The sequence below is a fragment of the Thermobia domestica genome, chromosome 11 (assembly GCF_964235325.1).
Source record: "Thermobia domestica chromosome 11, izTheDome1.hap1.1, whole genome shotgun sequence".
Taxonomy (NCBI): Eukaryota; Metazoa; Arthropoda; class Insecta; order Zygentoma; family Lepismatidae; genus Thermobia; species Thermobia domestica.
Window position 1 is genome coordinate 151,137,363 of NC_137464.1, and position 16,474 is coordinate 151,153,836.

A 16,474-nucleotide genomic window follows, 5' to 3' on the forward strand; every position below is an offset into this window, starting at 1 on the left:
ACCTGCTACTTGTTTTATTTACGTGCAGTATTTAACATGATATTCAACTTTAATAGTTACAAACATCAATAACAACTCAACAAAATGTCATTTATTACAATTTACGCGGTAATGCTGTATATCACAAATAGTTGGTAAATGTCGGGTGTCAAAAATCTATGGCAACCTAAAACAACCAGGGTAAATACCGAGCCCTTTACATACATACTCGCATATATATATATATATATTCATATTACTCAATATAATAAATTTCACTTTAATATCCATTGTAGTATTTCGTCGACATTTAATATCTACATAACCTTTTTATATTCGATAAGTATTCATATTTTATTGGCTCAAAATAAACAAAAACCCTGACTAACAAAAATTATTATTTTTTTTATGAGGTTGCGACATTGAACTTTATATGTATAAACCCGATAATCAATAATCATTTCAATTTACTAAAGATCTGCGTATATAAAAAAAAAAGTAGTTGGTATTATTTAATAAGTTGACATAAGAGGTGGAAATACAACAAATAGAGCAGGCACGTAACTTTTAAAACTATGTAAGTACATATATAGATGTATATACAGGAAAAAAAATCAATGTTATTCGAAACTAGTGGGCCCAAACTATTAATACATACACACTATATGACCAATCAATAGAAATAAAACCAGAAATCAGTCGTCAATGGGTATAATTTGTACGATCAATGAATAACAAATGTTTCTAGGAATCTGAAAGCATAGTGTACCTTCTCGCCAGTTTCTCCCGTGGTGGATTAAATATCGCGAAAATGGTCCTGAGATGTGCTGCAATACCTCCACGTATTGCATCCCTCGATGTCTCAGTTAGTACATACGATCGAAATAAGTGATATGAATATTGTACTTTTTCATGAGTTTCAGAAACCGGGGGGGGGGGGAGGTTGAAAAATTTGAAAAAAAAAATCTCGAAGTAATGAAGACAGAGAGAGAGATAGAGAAGAAGGAAGACGAAGAATAGGGGCGCCAAAGACTTAAGTGGGAAATAACTAACGCTACAAAGATAGAAATCGAATTTCGCTCTCAACAAAATCCATAGCCAAAATATTCTTAACATGCCAAAAGGGTGGTCTACTCAAATACGTAGACTCAAGGAGCGCCCTGCTGCCAAGGATGCAAGTTCTGTGTCCATCAGATCCCAATCCCACAAGAGTTTGGTTGTAAGATTGAAATCCGATCCCCGTATCCGGCCCAAACCAGCAGGGTAAAAGGAGGGGGGGAAAGGACCAGGTAACTGCGTCCCCAATTTTGAAATCTCTAAGTAAAAAAAAATATTCGACCCCTTAGAAAAAACTAAGAAGGTTCGAGGACAGTAATGAAACTAGAATAGAAGTATTATCTAAGATATCCCTAACTAATGATTTGCCGAAATAAAAAAAAAATTAAATAAACTGAATTTTGGATCGGTGATTTCTATGCCAAACCATCACCAATAGCTACCCTGCGCAGACACGCCACAGTCTGGGATGTCGTTAATTTCCCTCGTCTAATTAAACTAAGAAAAGAAATGAAAATACTTAAAGGGACTAGGGGTCGACATCCGGGTACGCTAATGACATAAATATTAATTTAGTAGCAGTTGATTTAATCGGATAGTCCGAACTGAGTTATATGAACACTGCACAATAAATAAATAAGGTAAGCAACGGAAAAAAAAATCTCGGAGAGGCAATGAATGTTAAAGGTACAAATGACCGAAACCTGTACTTTTCGATGATCACAGGATATAGCAGTTGGTTTTCTTAAATATCATTTCTGTCAACCTTTAGAAGTAATTCCCACATGATGCTACCCTATCTATTGAAAGGCTTAAGATCTGGGGCTGTTATTATGAGGTACATAAATGCGAAGTAACACACAATTCCCAACTACAATTTACTATCCAAGTAACAAACTCGGTTGGATGAATGTACTGGTGTAGAAGTCAAAACGCGAGAGATTTTTTTTTTTTTAGTAAACGTATTCATATTTTCACTATATAACATACACTAGGCCTATCCATTTAAATATAGGTGTCATCATCTCATTCATATTTTATATCATATTATTAATATATCATTACATTCATTCATTATCTACTAATTTTCGCGCGAAGTAATATTTTACAGACACCCTATTTCATACATTTTACACGCAGGCCATACACATATTTACATTACACAGTAATAAATATATATATAATTATCACAATCTATCACGCTCAAACTACTACACGATAACATTCATCGAACCACGTACTCTTTGTTTCGAAGCACCCAAATTGTATTTACTTCGCAGTTTAAAAAAAATCATACGTGTATTCACTGAAAGTTAAATTGTCAACGATTAATCTATTTCCAATTTGCTGATAAAACTAAAGCAACAATGGAATTTTCTACAGCCACGGGAAAAGAGAATTTAATACTACATTTTGAAACAAACAGTAACAGCATATGGGCTTTACTTCTATTAAGAAAATATGTATTCTTTATTTCAGTAGATATTTCAATTACTACTGGACCTAGCAAGCTGAAATTTTCAGTACAGTAAGATCTCATGCTATCTTATATGAAGGTATACTCATCTGAACCGAAAACCATGTCCACGGGAAGTAATTTGAGAATAAATGGCCAAAATCAAACAATCTAGATCACTAAGTCATGCGATGTCGTAATGTCAACAAACCATTGATTAGCGAAACCGGACGCTATGGCGCTGTAGTGGAGGCATAATTTACCGTGTACTGAAATATATACTTGTACTCATTAATCAGAAATTTAATATTTACACTGGTTTAGTATACTTCGAGTTAGACAAATGGTACTAAATTAACGCAGATTTATACACTGTCCTAACCGAAAATTCACACACTCACACAAAACTACTAACTACATACACCACTATTAGTACTATACATAAAGACAACTAATTAAACCAAACATGCACCATTTAATTACATGCATGTTGAGGAAAAATACTCCCTTGTTGGTATATACAGTCGGCTCTATTAAACTTAAAGGGGGGCAAAATGAGAAAGGTAACCCTAGGTCCAATTGACCTGACCAATTGTTTACATAATTATTGCCAAAGATTGATGCCCTGGAGGCACCTTAACGAGGTTTATTGAGGGACCCTTCCCCTGAGAGGGGAAAAGGCCCTAAAACAAACAATAACTAACCCATTCCCCCGCTAGAACTGGTTCAATTTGGAAAAGGGGATAGGAGCCCTTTTAAGCTAACTTAAGCTGCCATTATGATTATTTACATTACAACTATCAAACCTACTACGTACATGCAATTACTAAATAAATAATAAAAAATCACATTTACTGTATACACGAACAACATGCACTAAACAGGTCGTAATTTCCCTAATCCCTAACTGAATCTATGGTTTGAAAGAAAAAGAAAGTAAAGTCACTATTTCACTTTGTCTATTCTAGCTGGGCAGCAAACATGGCTTCCTAGTAAACAGAACTGGATGTTTCACTAACTTATTGTTTCTTTACGAAAAATGTAGATTTTTTCCCTTTTTTTGGGGCTCCTACACAGCCTTCAATGTTCAACTATGAAATTAAATCAGATTTTTACCTGAATTCTATTAAAATCCTAGTCCTTTTACCGCAGATATGTAGGCGAAATTATAAGCTGCGCCTCGTAAGGTGTCTTCGATTATTGTGATAACATTGCGCCGAAAACGCCAGAGGTAGGAGAATTCCTCCAATCAGAACGAAAACTTTAGCCGCGGAAATTACAAAGCAAATAGAAATTTGGCAAATCCAGATATAACCGGATCTGAAAGTGACTATGGACTAGTGAGAGGGGGTGAGGGAAAGATTAGGTACCTGACTAAATTCTACATTGGTCTGAAATTAAGAAAATTTATATCCAATGACGGAACTATGTTTCGGTATGACGTCAGAATGGTAAGCCTTGTAACTATTCAACTTATATATCCGAAAATGGGATTTACACTTAATCAAAATATAAATAAAATATATTTTTCAGTGGGAATATGGTTACTAATGAAACCTTTCGATTCATTATATTTAATTCGAAGTAAAGAGAGTAAATAAATTGTGTAACTAAACCGAGATTGAATTAAAAAAAATTACTAGGTACAGGGTGCGTAAAAAAAATTGCCATTACTTTCAACTGTAATGGTACATTACAGTTTTCCCCGGCCCATTAACAAAATTTTGTTAGAATAACAAAATTTTGCTAATTGGGAATACTAACTACTGATGCTTGTTAAATTAACACACTCATTCATCCCATTCAAACGTTACCAGTCTCACTAGGACAGTATATTATATCTACTTGGGGTATTGCGCGAGTAATTCACTACGTTTATCTTCTGTACAATTGAAAATCTTTAAATTTCGAAAATTGTGAGTTCCGATACTCTTTTTTTTTTCAGTAGTGTTCACATAGCAATAGAACGGACAGAAGTTCTAACTGTGACATCAACAGAGACAACTCGTGAGGCTTCACTCGCCGAGTAGCATATCAAATGACATTAGGATGCAGTTTCCCGACGATCACTCCCATTTAATATTGTTCTAGGTTCACCGTTACCACGCACTTGCGAAGGGACTGAATTCTGGGGTCGATTTACATTATTGTTACTATTATTGTTATTATTATTGCCCTGACTATTACCGTTCTCCCTTCTTCCGTACGTCCTGTTAAAATTCCTCCTGGTGTTATCGCCCCTATCCGGGTTCGATTCCATGTTGGTACGGTCATAGGGACGATAACTCCGGCGATTGTTGAACATGGGCCGATTCCTGAATAGTCGCCGGCCATTAGTGTTGTTTTCTGAGCCATACCCACTAGGATAACGAGATCCAGCTTGGGTATAACTCAGGAAATCTGTCTGGCAACTTGCCGTTACCTTCGTCTTCGTCGGTTTTAGAATCTTTGCCTGTCGGGCGAAGTATCGTTTTGGTGGACCACCAACTTCCTTGCCGCACAAGGCAGCTAAACGTGAGGTGACTTCTCGCACCGTTTGGCACAAGTGGGACGCTATGGCCCGGGACTCATCGGGTGGAAGAGCGTTAACTATAATATCTACCAGTTCGGCCTGAGAGGGATGTTCAGCTATCTGATAATATAGTTCAATGATTTTCCAAGCATAGTCCAAGAGGGACCCATACCTGGAGCGATCATACCGGAGTGATTGTAAGTTTCTCTTTTGGAGCCGTTCGATGTGCTCATTACAATACTCTTCTTTGAAAAGAATCAAAAAATCACTGAACGTCCGGATTTGGTATTTAACCGAGGCAAACCATGCGCCCGAAGCGGCGATCAAACATTTTTCGACTATTTGTAGGCGTTCCCCATCAGTAAGTTTGTACATATCTAGATATTGCTGCAATCTACGCAGGAAAACTCGAGGTAACCCGTTAGCAATGTTCTCATCGAAAGTGGGAAAACGTTCAATATCCCGGAGGGAAACTTTAGAGCTCATACTATACGGGGCAGGAAAAGAATCTAGTGGAATCAACGCGTTATCCTGAGCGGTTGGGGTTGTCACCGGATTTGCCACCGACGGAGTGGTCACCGAACTGAACGCTCCCATATGACCAAGAGAGGTTTTATAATTAGTGTTGACCAGGTGAGGTTCGAACTTAGGACCCACCACGGCAGTAACCGACGGTCCGGCACATCTCCTTTCCCCTCCTGGCAGCACGTTGTAAGATTGTACCATTCCAAAGGTAGAGTGAGCATTTACGCTAGTGACTGTTGTAGTCACAACACTCGACTGCATCGGTACATCGAAATTACTCAACCATGATTTCGAGATTGGCTGATGCGGGGGACAATACATTGTTGTGTCCCGTGCATCAGGCAACACTTGACTCTTTCCCGGGAGGACGTTACTTGTTTCTGGGAAAATTTTCCCTGGAGAATCGCCATCAGGAAAAGGATAGGAGATATCAGACTTGACGAATTCCAATTTAGTAATATTCCCCTTAAGACTGTCTACTTCGGTTTGAATTTGACCAATCCTTTGATCAACCGACTCTAGTTTGGTTTCTATTGATAGGTTAGATATTACAACATTTAATTTACTTATTTCAGCCTGCTGCTGTTCAACCTTTTGTTCGATGTCACAAAATCTTTTGTTTGTGCTCTCAAACCTTACATCTATTTCGTTTAATTTTTCATTTGTTTCGTCTCTGAGCTGCTCGGTAGAATGTTGGGCCTGGTATCTAACCTGCTCTAGTTCAGTAGACGTTTGCTCTTTCAATTTGCTAATCGAAGAAGCAAAGTCTAAACAGATCTGGTCAAATTTATTGTTTAGTACCTCGAATCGAGCGTCGGTCTCTCGTTTCGAGGTATCAAACTTTTCATTTATTTCACGTCTCAGATCTACACTATTCTGATCTAACTTCTCATTTATCTCACGCCTCAGGTCTGCACTATTCTGATCTATTTTAACTTCCATGTTAGTGAATTTTTCGTTCATCATTTGCATCATTTGGCGAATTAATGCAGACGTGTCAGACCCTCCAGATGACATTCCTTCCTTCGGGTTTGCCGTCTGATCACGAGAATCATTGTGATCTCCATTCTTTTCATCATCATCGAGGTCAGATATCTCCGCTGGAGATATTTGGCCTCGGTCCTTTTCACAATCCTCACAGTATTTTATTATTTCGCCGGTTTGAACTTTTTCTGCATTTTCAGCAGTATCATCCAAATTGGTGCAAGCAAAGTGGATCCATTTTAGTCCACAACCGGTGCATCTTATTAATCTCCGCGGGGCGCGAGATCTTTTCTCTTTTTCATCTAACGTGCATTGAGTGCACGTGACTTCACATTCGTCCTGTGACAAAACAACTTTTTTATTTGTTGCCATAGCTTTGACACACTATACACTTTACAAAAGACAAGATATATATCAAAAATACACATATACTATAAAATACTTATTCGCTATCAAGACAAGTATTATTCATGAATTAAAGGACTCCCATTCTCTTTCCTTCCTTGAAACCCTTCTAGCGTTTAGTTCTAATTTAGAAAAAATTTTGACACTCCTTCTCTTTTTCCCCCTTAGAAAAGGAAACAAAAATGACAAAGTAGCCAACGACTCTACTTGTTTCACTTGACTATAAAATTTCTCTTATTAATTTCAATGTTGTAATCAATTCAACATGCCTTCAACCTCACTCTTTGACATTCTTAAAAAATTTCAAATCTATCGGTCGCCATTTAAACTGAGATCCGTTGCCATGGGAACAAACGTTGCCATGACAACCATTCTTGTCGCGGTTCACCAATCTAAAACTGATTGGCATGATAACATGTATTCTTCAATAAGCATTTTCAGATCCGTTACCACAGCAAACATGCGTTACCATGGCAACAGTCTTGTCACGTGTCGCCACTCTAAAACTGAAAAAGGGGGCCCGTTGCCATAGAAACCACCGTTTCCATAACAACGAATCCCGTCACGGCTCGTCAATCTAAAACTGATTGAGGAAAAAAAAAATCTGCAACAAATGTGATGCACGGAATAAGTCGTGAGTGGGAACCCTTCACCCCTGGTGGGGATGTTCATGAAGCTATCAGCTTATGTCTAATTACATTGGAATATATTACCCATTTCTTAATTTCGAACATACTAGGTTCGATCGAAACGAGAAAACTTTTTATCGGACTTCTAAAGAAAATAAAATAAAATAAATAAATACATGACCGTGTTTATTACATATAGAATTCCCAGTCACGACCCCCCCTTTTCAGTTTTATTTAAAAAATAGAAGATGAAGAAAGGAAAAGAAAGATAGAAGAGGAAAGACGTAAAGTAAGAAGGTGATAAAGAGGAAACTGTTACTAGATATTTTGAGAAATATGGTAAAGGGAAAGTGAATAATTATCGAATTGGGATCATTTCCAATAGCTATTGGGTGAATGTTTGGTATTAAGGTGATCAAAGGTAGACACATGTTAACCCATACATCCCCGACCTAGATCCATTTGACCCCAACTACCGAATTATCCCAATCTAGCTCTGAGATAGATGAGAAAGTTTAATTTTACCGTTTATTCAATATTTCCAGAAGTTCTAGACTAATATCCAATATTTGAAAAATGAACGACGAAGTTGATGGCATGTTAGAATCGACCACAGAGAAAAAAAAATCAGAGTATCACATATTTGTCGAAGATTTTGACTTTCACAGTTCTCCCATGATGATCATTCGTTCAGGCTACTTCGGTCCTTTTTACTTCCTTCATAGAGCCAGCTTAAATTAAGTTAGTATTAACATTCAATGACTTTAATTGCTAGCTACCATTAATTATAATAAGTCACACATATATGTCAAAATAATTTGTGCACTTAATACTAAACCTACACTTCACTCACACACACATTCATACAGGACAATGTATACTTCAGGTTGTATTTAGTTGAATTAAACTAACCTAACTACATTTCTATAGACATTTATTACATTTCAATAAAAGAAAACTTAGTTTGACATAACAGGAAAAATTTAATACATGAAAAGAATGTTTCATAAGCATGCACAGAAATCCGCTACTTTCAACAAGATCAAATAACACATTTCTCTTTCTAGATATATTAAAAGTTGGATTACATAAAAAAAATCGACAAAAGACGAAAGACAAAAATAAAGAAAGAAAAAAAAGAAAATTCAAAGGTCGATATATTTAAGATTCAGTGCAATGAATACATATCACTGCGGAAAAAAAAGAAAGAAAAAAAATATAATTGGTTAATCATTCTTTTTTTTAAAAAAAAAACACTTTAGTAGCATTTTATTGAGTCTCTGTCCCAAGAGGAGACATTTCGACAATTTTATGAGTCTTTGTTCTCACGTCGATAATAACTCCTTTTTCAACTCTCTTTATTCACTATGATTTGTGTCCATGAGAGTATTTAGTCGTTTTTGTTTTAACTATAGACAAATAGTTGCTTCATATCACATATATATTTATATTTCTCATTTCGTCACTTGACGCACTTGATATAAAATTTCAAAGTTTATCAAGATTAAAGAAAAATTATCGAATCCAGTCACAGACATTGGGAACATATTTCCATATTCCTGTATTCACACTACTAAATTATTGACCAAATTTCACTTCATTGAATTTAAGGTCACTATTTTTTTTTTCTAGTATAGATCGTGTAGTCAAAGATTCTAGTCACTGAATAGTTAGGTTTCCGATCGTAGGGGAAGGATTTGTTTCATAGTTTACTGATAGAAGGATTCGTTGGAGGGGCACACTGTTTCGTAGCTTACTGATTTCACTATGATCTCGCAAAGTAAATTTGGATAAGGATTAGGGTTATTTTTACATTTCTTACGACCTGCTACTTGTTTTATTTACATGCAGTATTTAACATGATATTCAACTTTAATAGTTACAAACATCAATAACAACTCAACAAAATGTCATTTATTACAATTTACGCGGTAATGCTGTATATCACAAATAGTTGGTAAATGTCGGGTGTCAAAAATCTATGGCAACCTAAAACAACCAGGGTAAATACCGAGCCCTTTACATACATACTCGCATATATATATATATATATTCATATTACTCAATATAATAAATTTCACTTTAATATCCATTGTAGTACTTCGTCGACATTTAATATCTACATAACCTTTTTATATTCGATAAGTATTCATATTTTATTGGCTCAAAATAAACAAAAACCCTGACTAACAAAAATTATTATTTTTTTTATAAGGTTGCGACATTGAACTTTATATGTATAAACCCGATAATCAATAATCATTCTCAATTTACTAAAGATCCGCGTATATAAAAAAAAGTAGTTGGTATTATTTAATAAGTTGACATAAGAGGTGGAAATACAACAAATAGAGCAGGCACGTAACTTTTAAAACTATGTAAGTACATATATAGATGTATATACAGGAAAAAAAATCAATGTTATTCGAAACTAGTGGGCCCAAACTATTAATACATACACACTATATGACCAATCAATAGAAATAAAACCAGAAATCAGTCGTCAATGGGTATAATTTGTACGATCAATGAATAACAAATGTTTCTAGGAATCTGAAAGCATAGTGTACCTTCTCGTCAGTTTCTCCCGTGGTGGATTAAATATCGCGAAAATGGTCCTGAGATGTGCTGCAATACCTCCACGAATTGCATCCCTCGATGTCTCAGTTAGTACATACGATCGAAATAAGTGATATGAATATTGTACTTTTTCATGAGTTTCAGAAACCGGGGGGGGGGGGGAGGTTGAAAAATTTGAAAAAAAAAATCTCGAAGTAATGAAGACAGAGAGAGAGATAGAGAAGAAGGAAGACGAAGAATAGGGGCGCCAAAGACTTAAGTGGGAAATAACTAACGCTACAAAGATAGAAATCGAATTTCGCTCTCAACAAAATCCATAGCCAAAATATTCTTAACATGCCAAAAGGGTGGTCTACTCAAATACGTAGACTCAAGGAGCGCCCTGCTGCCAAGGATGCAAGTTCTGTGTCCATCAGATCCCAATCCCACAAGAGTTTGGTTGTAAGATTGAAATCCGATCCCCGTATCCGGCCCAAACCAGCAGGGTAAAAGGAGGGGGGAAAGGGACCAGGTAACTGCGTCCCCAATTTTGAAATCTCTAAGTAAAAAAAAATATTCGACCCCTTAGAAAAAACTAAGAAGGTTCGAGGACAGTAATGAAACCAGAATAGAAGTATTATCTAAGATATCCCTAACTAATGATTTGCCGAAATAAAAAAAAAATTAAATAAACTGAATTTTGGATCGGTGATTTCTATGCCAAACCATCACCGATAGCTACCCTGCGCAGACACGCCACAGTCTGGGATGTCGTTAATTTCCCTCGTCTAATTAAACTAAGAAAAGAAATGAAAATACTTAAAGGGACTAGGGGTCGACATCCGGGTACGCTAATGACATAAATATTAATTTAGTAGCAGTTGATTTAATCGGATAGTCCGAACTGAGTTATATGAACACTGCACAATAAATAAATAAGGTAAGCAACGGAAAAAAAATCTCGGAGAGGCAATGAATGTTAAAGGTACAAATGACCGAAACCTGTACTTTTCGATGATCACAGGATATAGCAGTTGGTTTTCTTAAATATCATTTCTGTCAACCTTTAGAAGTAATTCCCACATGATGCTACCCTATCTATTGAAAGGCTTAAGATCTGGGGCTGTTATTATGAGGTACATAAATGCGAAGTAACACACAATTCCCAACTACAATTTACTATCCAAGTAACAAACTCGGTTGGATGAATGTACTGGTGTAGAAGTCAAAACGCGAGAGATTTTTTTTTTAGTAAACGTATTCATATTTTCACTATATAACATACACTAGGCCTATCCATTTAAATATAGGTGTCATCATCTCATTCATATTTTATATCATATTATTAATATATCATTACATTCATTCATTATCTACTAATTTTCGCGCGAAGTAATATTTTACAGACACCCTATTTCATACATTTTACACGCAGGCCATACACATATTTACATTACACAGTAATAAATATATATATAATTATCACAATCTATCACGCTCAAACTACTACACGATAACATTCATCGAACCACGTACTCTTTGTTTCGAAGCACCCAAATTGTATTTACTTCGCAGTTTAAAAAAAAATCATACGTGTATTCACTGAAAGTTAAATTGTCAACGATTAATCTATTTCCAATTTGCTGATAAAACTAAAGCAACAATGGAATTTTCTACAGCCACGGGAAAAGAGAATTTAATACTACATTTTGAAACAAACAGTAACAGCATATGGGCTTTACTTCTATTAAGAAAATATGTATTCTTTATTTCAGTAGATATTTCAATTACTACTGGACCTAGCAAGCTGAAATTTTCAGTACAGTAAGATCTCATGCTATCTTATATGAAGGTATACTCATCTGAACCGAAAACCATGTCCACGGGAAGTAATTTGAGAATAAATGGCCAAAATCAAACAATCTAGATCACTAAGTCATGCGATGTCGTAATGTCAACAAACCATTGATTAGCGAAACCGGACGCTATGGCGCTGTAGTGGAGGCATAATTTACCGTGTACTGAAATATATACTTGTACTCATTAATCAGAAATTTAATATTTACACTGGTTTAGTATACTTCGAGTTAGACAAATGGTACTAAATTAACGCAGATTTATACACTGTCCTAACCGAAAATTCACACACTCACACAAAACTACTAACTACATACACCACTATTAGTACTATACATAAAGACAACTAATTAAACCAAACATGCACCATTTAATTACATGCATGTTGAGGAAAAATACTCCCTTGTTGGTATATACAGTCGGCTCTATTAAACTTAAAGGGGGGCAAAATGAGAAAGGTAACCCTAGGTCCAATTGACCTGACCAATTGTTTACATAATTATTGCCAAAGATTGATGCCCTGGAGGCACCTTAACGAGGTTTATTGAGGGACCCTTCCCCTGAGAGGGGAAAAGGCCCTAAAACAAACAATAACTAACCCATTCCCCCGCTAGAACTGGTTCAATTTGGAAAAGGGGATAGGAGCCCTTTTAAGCTAACTTAAGCTGCCATTATGATTATTTACATTACAACTATCAAACCTACTACGTACATGCAATTACTAAATAAATAATAAAAAATCACATTTACTGTATACACGAACAACATGCACTAAACAGGTCGTAATTTCCCTAATCCCTAACTGAATCTATGGTTTGAAAGAAAAAGAAAGTAAAGTCACTATTTCACTTTGTCTATTCTAGCTGGGCAGCAAACATGGCTTCCTAGTAAACAGAACTGGATGTTTCACTAACTTATTGTTTCTTTACGAAAAATGTAGATTTTTTCCCTTTTTTTGGGGCTCCTACACAGCCTTCAATGTTCAACTATGAAATTAAATCAGATTTTTACCTGAATTCTATTAAAATCCTAGTCCTTTTACCGCAGATATGTAGGCGAAATTATAAGCTGCGCCTCGTAAGGTGTCTTCGATTATTGTGATAACATTGCGCCGAAAACGCCAGAGGTAGGAGAATTCCTCCAATCAGAACGAAAACTTTAGCCGCGGAAATTACAAAGCAAATAGAAATTTGGCAAATCCAGATATAACCGGATCTGAAAGTGACTATGGACTAGTGAGAGGGGGTGAGGGAAAGATTAGGTACCTGACTAAATTCTACATTGGTCTGAAATTAAGAAAATTTATATCCAATGACGGAACTATGTTTCGGTATGACGTCAGAATGGTAAGCCTTGTAACTATTCAACTTATATATCCGAAAATGGGATTTACACTTAATCAAAATATAAATAAAATATATTTTTCAGTGGGAATATGGTTACTAATGAAACCTTTCGATTCATTATATTTAATTCGAAGTAAAGAGAGTAAATAAATTGTGTAACTAAACCGAGATTGAATTAAAAAAAAATACTAGGTACAGGGTGCGTAAAAAAAATTGCCATTACTTTCAACTGTAATGGTACATTACACACACACACACACTTTACGGAGCACTTGATGGCGGATGCGCAGTAAAATTAAAGTTCGAACTTAGTATTAATTAAACGCATGCGCAGAAAAAGTACAGTTCCAATCCCGACTCCTGTTCCAGTTCCAGTGCCGATAACACACAGCATCATCAGCAGCAGACTACGCACATAGAAGAGCTAATAAAAGAGAATGATCAACTTTTGAACACCTATGTAGCATTACAACCTTTTAACCCTTACATGCATAGGTTTTATAACTCTATGGTATATTTTCGCATGGACCGTATTTTCCAGCCCCCAAAACCTCTTTCTCTTTTCCAATCCCTACTTAACAGAACATATATTCTAGCACATATGTAACATAGCAGAGGTGTATTTGTTCTCTTTTAAGACAGTCAAAATTTAGGAATCAAAGTCCTTTTTGGCAACGAGTGACACATCTTTGACCCTCAAATTCGTGCTCGGCGTATATGACATTGGTATTAATTTGGTGGTGTCAAATTCGAAATCTCAAAAATCGTGACCGGAAATGCGGTTTTATGGGTCAAGATTACCTCGTAGCGATTCAACGGTTTCAGATTCGTGATCAGCGTATAGGACATCCATATTAATCGGGTGGTGTCGAATCGAAATCTCAAAAGCCGTGACCGGAAGTGGGGTTTTATGGGCCAAGATGACCTTGTAGCGACTCGGTGGTTTCAAATTCGTAGTCAGCGCACCGAGTTACATACAAAGAAATGATTTTTTCAAAGTCCTATTTGCAACGAGTGACAGCAGCTCTCGTTCTCTCGCACACCACCTATTTGGTTTACGGAGGACTTGGTGGCGTATGCGCAGTTTCAATTTACTAGAAATTACAGGCATGTGTAAACTGTTCCGGTTCACGTTCCAGTTCCGATTCTTGTTGTAGTGGCAGCAGACTACGAACATAGAAGAACAAGTATGACATTGGCGGCGGTGTATTTGCAGCACCATTATACACGACTATGGCCTATTTTTCATTCCCTAAACAACATAGTACCCATTCACTCTGTATGTTTGGTGGACTGCTACCAGCTGGTCAAAACTCTGAAGCCTGCCTTCCTGTTACGGGACAACGGTCGTAAGCCTCACGTGGAAACAATATTGCATCCGCCATACTCCCCGGACATTGCACCTGTTCCATTCCTTGGAAACGCCAGTTCAAATACCATCTTTGCGATCTAATACATGGCCCTCCAGAACGCTGTAACCGTTATAAAAAGACTAGGACCTATTGTAGACTTTATACAAGAAAGGCATAACAGCATCCCCTAGAGAGCGCTATGAACTCTTATGAACATAGCAAATTTACACTGACTCTAGAAATGTATAAATTACACAGACAAGAAAGGCTATAGCATATTTCACAACACATATTCCTCTAGAAAGGCTGTGACGTTGGCGGCTGCGTTGACCCTAAATAACATTCAATATCTAGCCGTATTACTCATTTTTGGTGTGGAAAAAAGACTATTATTAAAACCACACTTATTTATTAAAACCAACAACATTATAACTGTGGTTATTCAGCACACACACACACAAACATGGTTTACAGAGCACTTAGTGGCGTATAAACAGTTTCGATTCCTGTGTCAGTTCCGGTTCCGATTGAACACAGGAGCAGACTACACAACGAGTTGCCTTTTACGAGCACTTTTTCATCCCTAAATATAAATCAAGCTAACATACAATACAATTTGTGTGTTTATATACTTAAGGGTACCCGAGGTACAGGTACAAAAATTGTAAAAAAAAAAAAAAAAAAAAGGGGGGATTTGAGGGGAAATTTTCCGAAAATCCCTCTGTCACGAGGAAACTGAGAGTGATGGAGAAAAACTGATTGCAGATTCGAATTCTACGTGAAAAGTTCTATTAGAATCAGGTATTTTCATTTCTGTGCCAAAATCTTGTTGACTAGTGTAATTATACGAAATTTTGTTCGTTCCTTCGAATTCCCTATAGAAAAACCTGCTTGAAAACATGCTACTCGCAGGAATGCGACGGAAACCCGAGATTTTAAAAGGGAAATGCTTAACGAACAAATGTAAGGTAGTAGCTCCCTTGTGCCTAGGAGGTTACCAGCGGGAGCACATGTGGTTCGGATTCCTCATTAACCTTTAAGTTCACGTCCCATATTGTCTCGCTGCTGAAAAAGACGCTAAGCATTAAAAAAATCAATCAAAAATATAGGCTAGGGTTAGCGATCTTCTTTCTTAATGTGATGATTCCAAATGTAAATCCGGAGACTATCTATTCGCTCTGAGGTTTCTCCAGATGCTTTCCTCAAGTTCCATCAAGCAAGTAAATGATATTTTTCAGTGCAGCCACTGGCCAACTTCTTTAAACTTCGTCTTATATTGTTATAGGTTGTTTCTGTTTTCAGTATAAATTGGTGTCTCAGGCTGTATCAGGAAGTTTGTTAAATAAATAAATCAATCAAATATTAGATACATGTTCAATGCATGTTCAATGTACACTATTTTAAAACATATGAAGCACTCCGGGTAGTAATAGTGAACTCAACAGAGTTACTTTGGGAAAAACGCATTTTAAACATTCTTCACAATGAAGAACTCTACAAAACGTTCTTCTTTCAGTTAGTTATTATTATCATTATTGTTGAAATTTCTGTTATGATGATTGTAACTTGGGTAAAGAAAAAACCTGGCCAGATGTTGAGTTTGTCCTTACAATTTGAAACGCCTCATACTGTATGTAGTAAATTTGTATGAAATTAAAATAGTTGTTAAAAGTAATCTAAAGAGTCTTTTTTCGATTCTTAAAGATTATTTGCAAATACTGTTTTCTTAAAATGCACACAATGCTTCAAATATGTTCTGAAATTTGGAGCAAATTTGCTTTATAATATTGTAGTACCTTTCCCCATCACTCTGT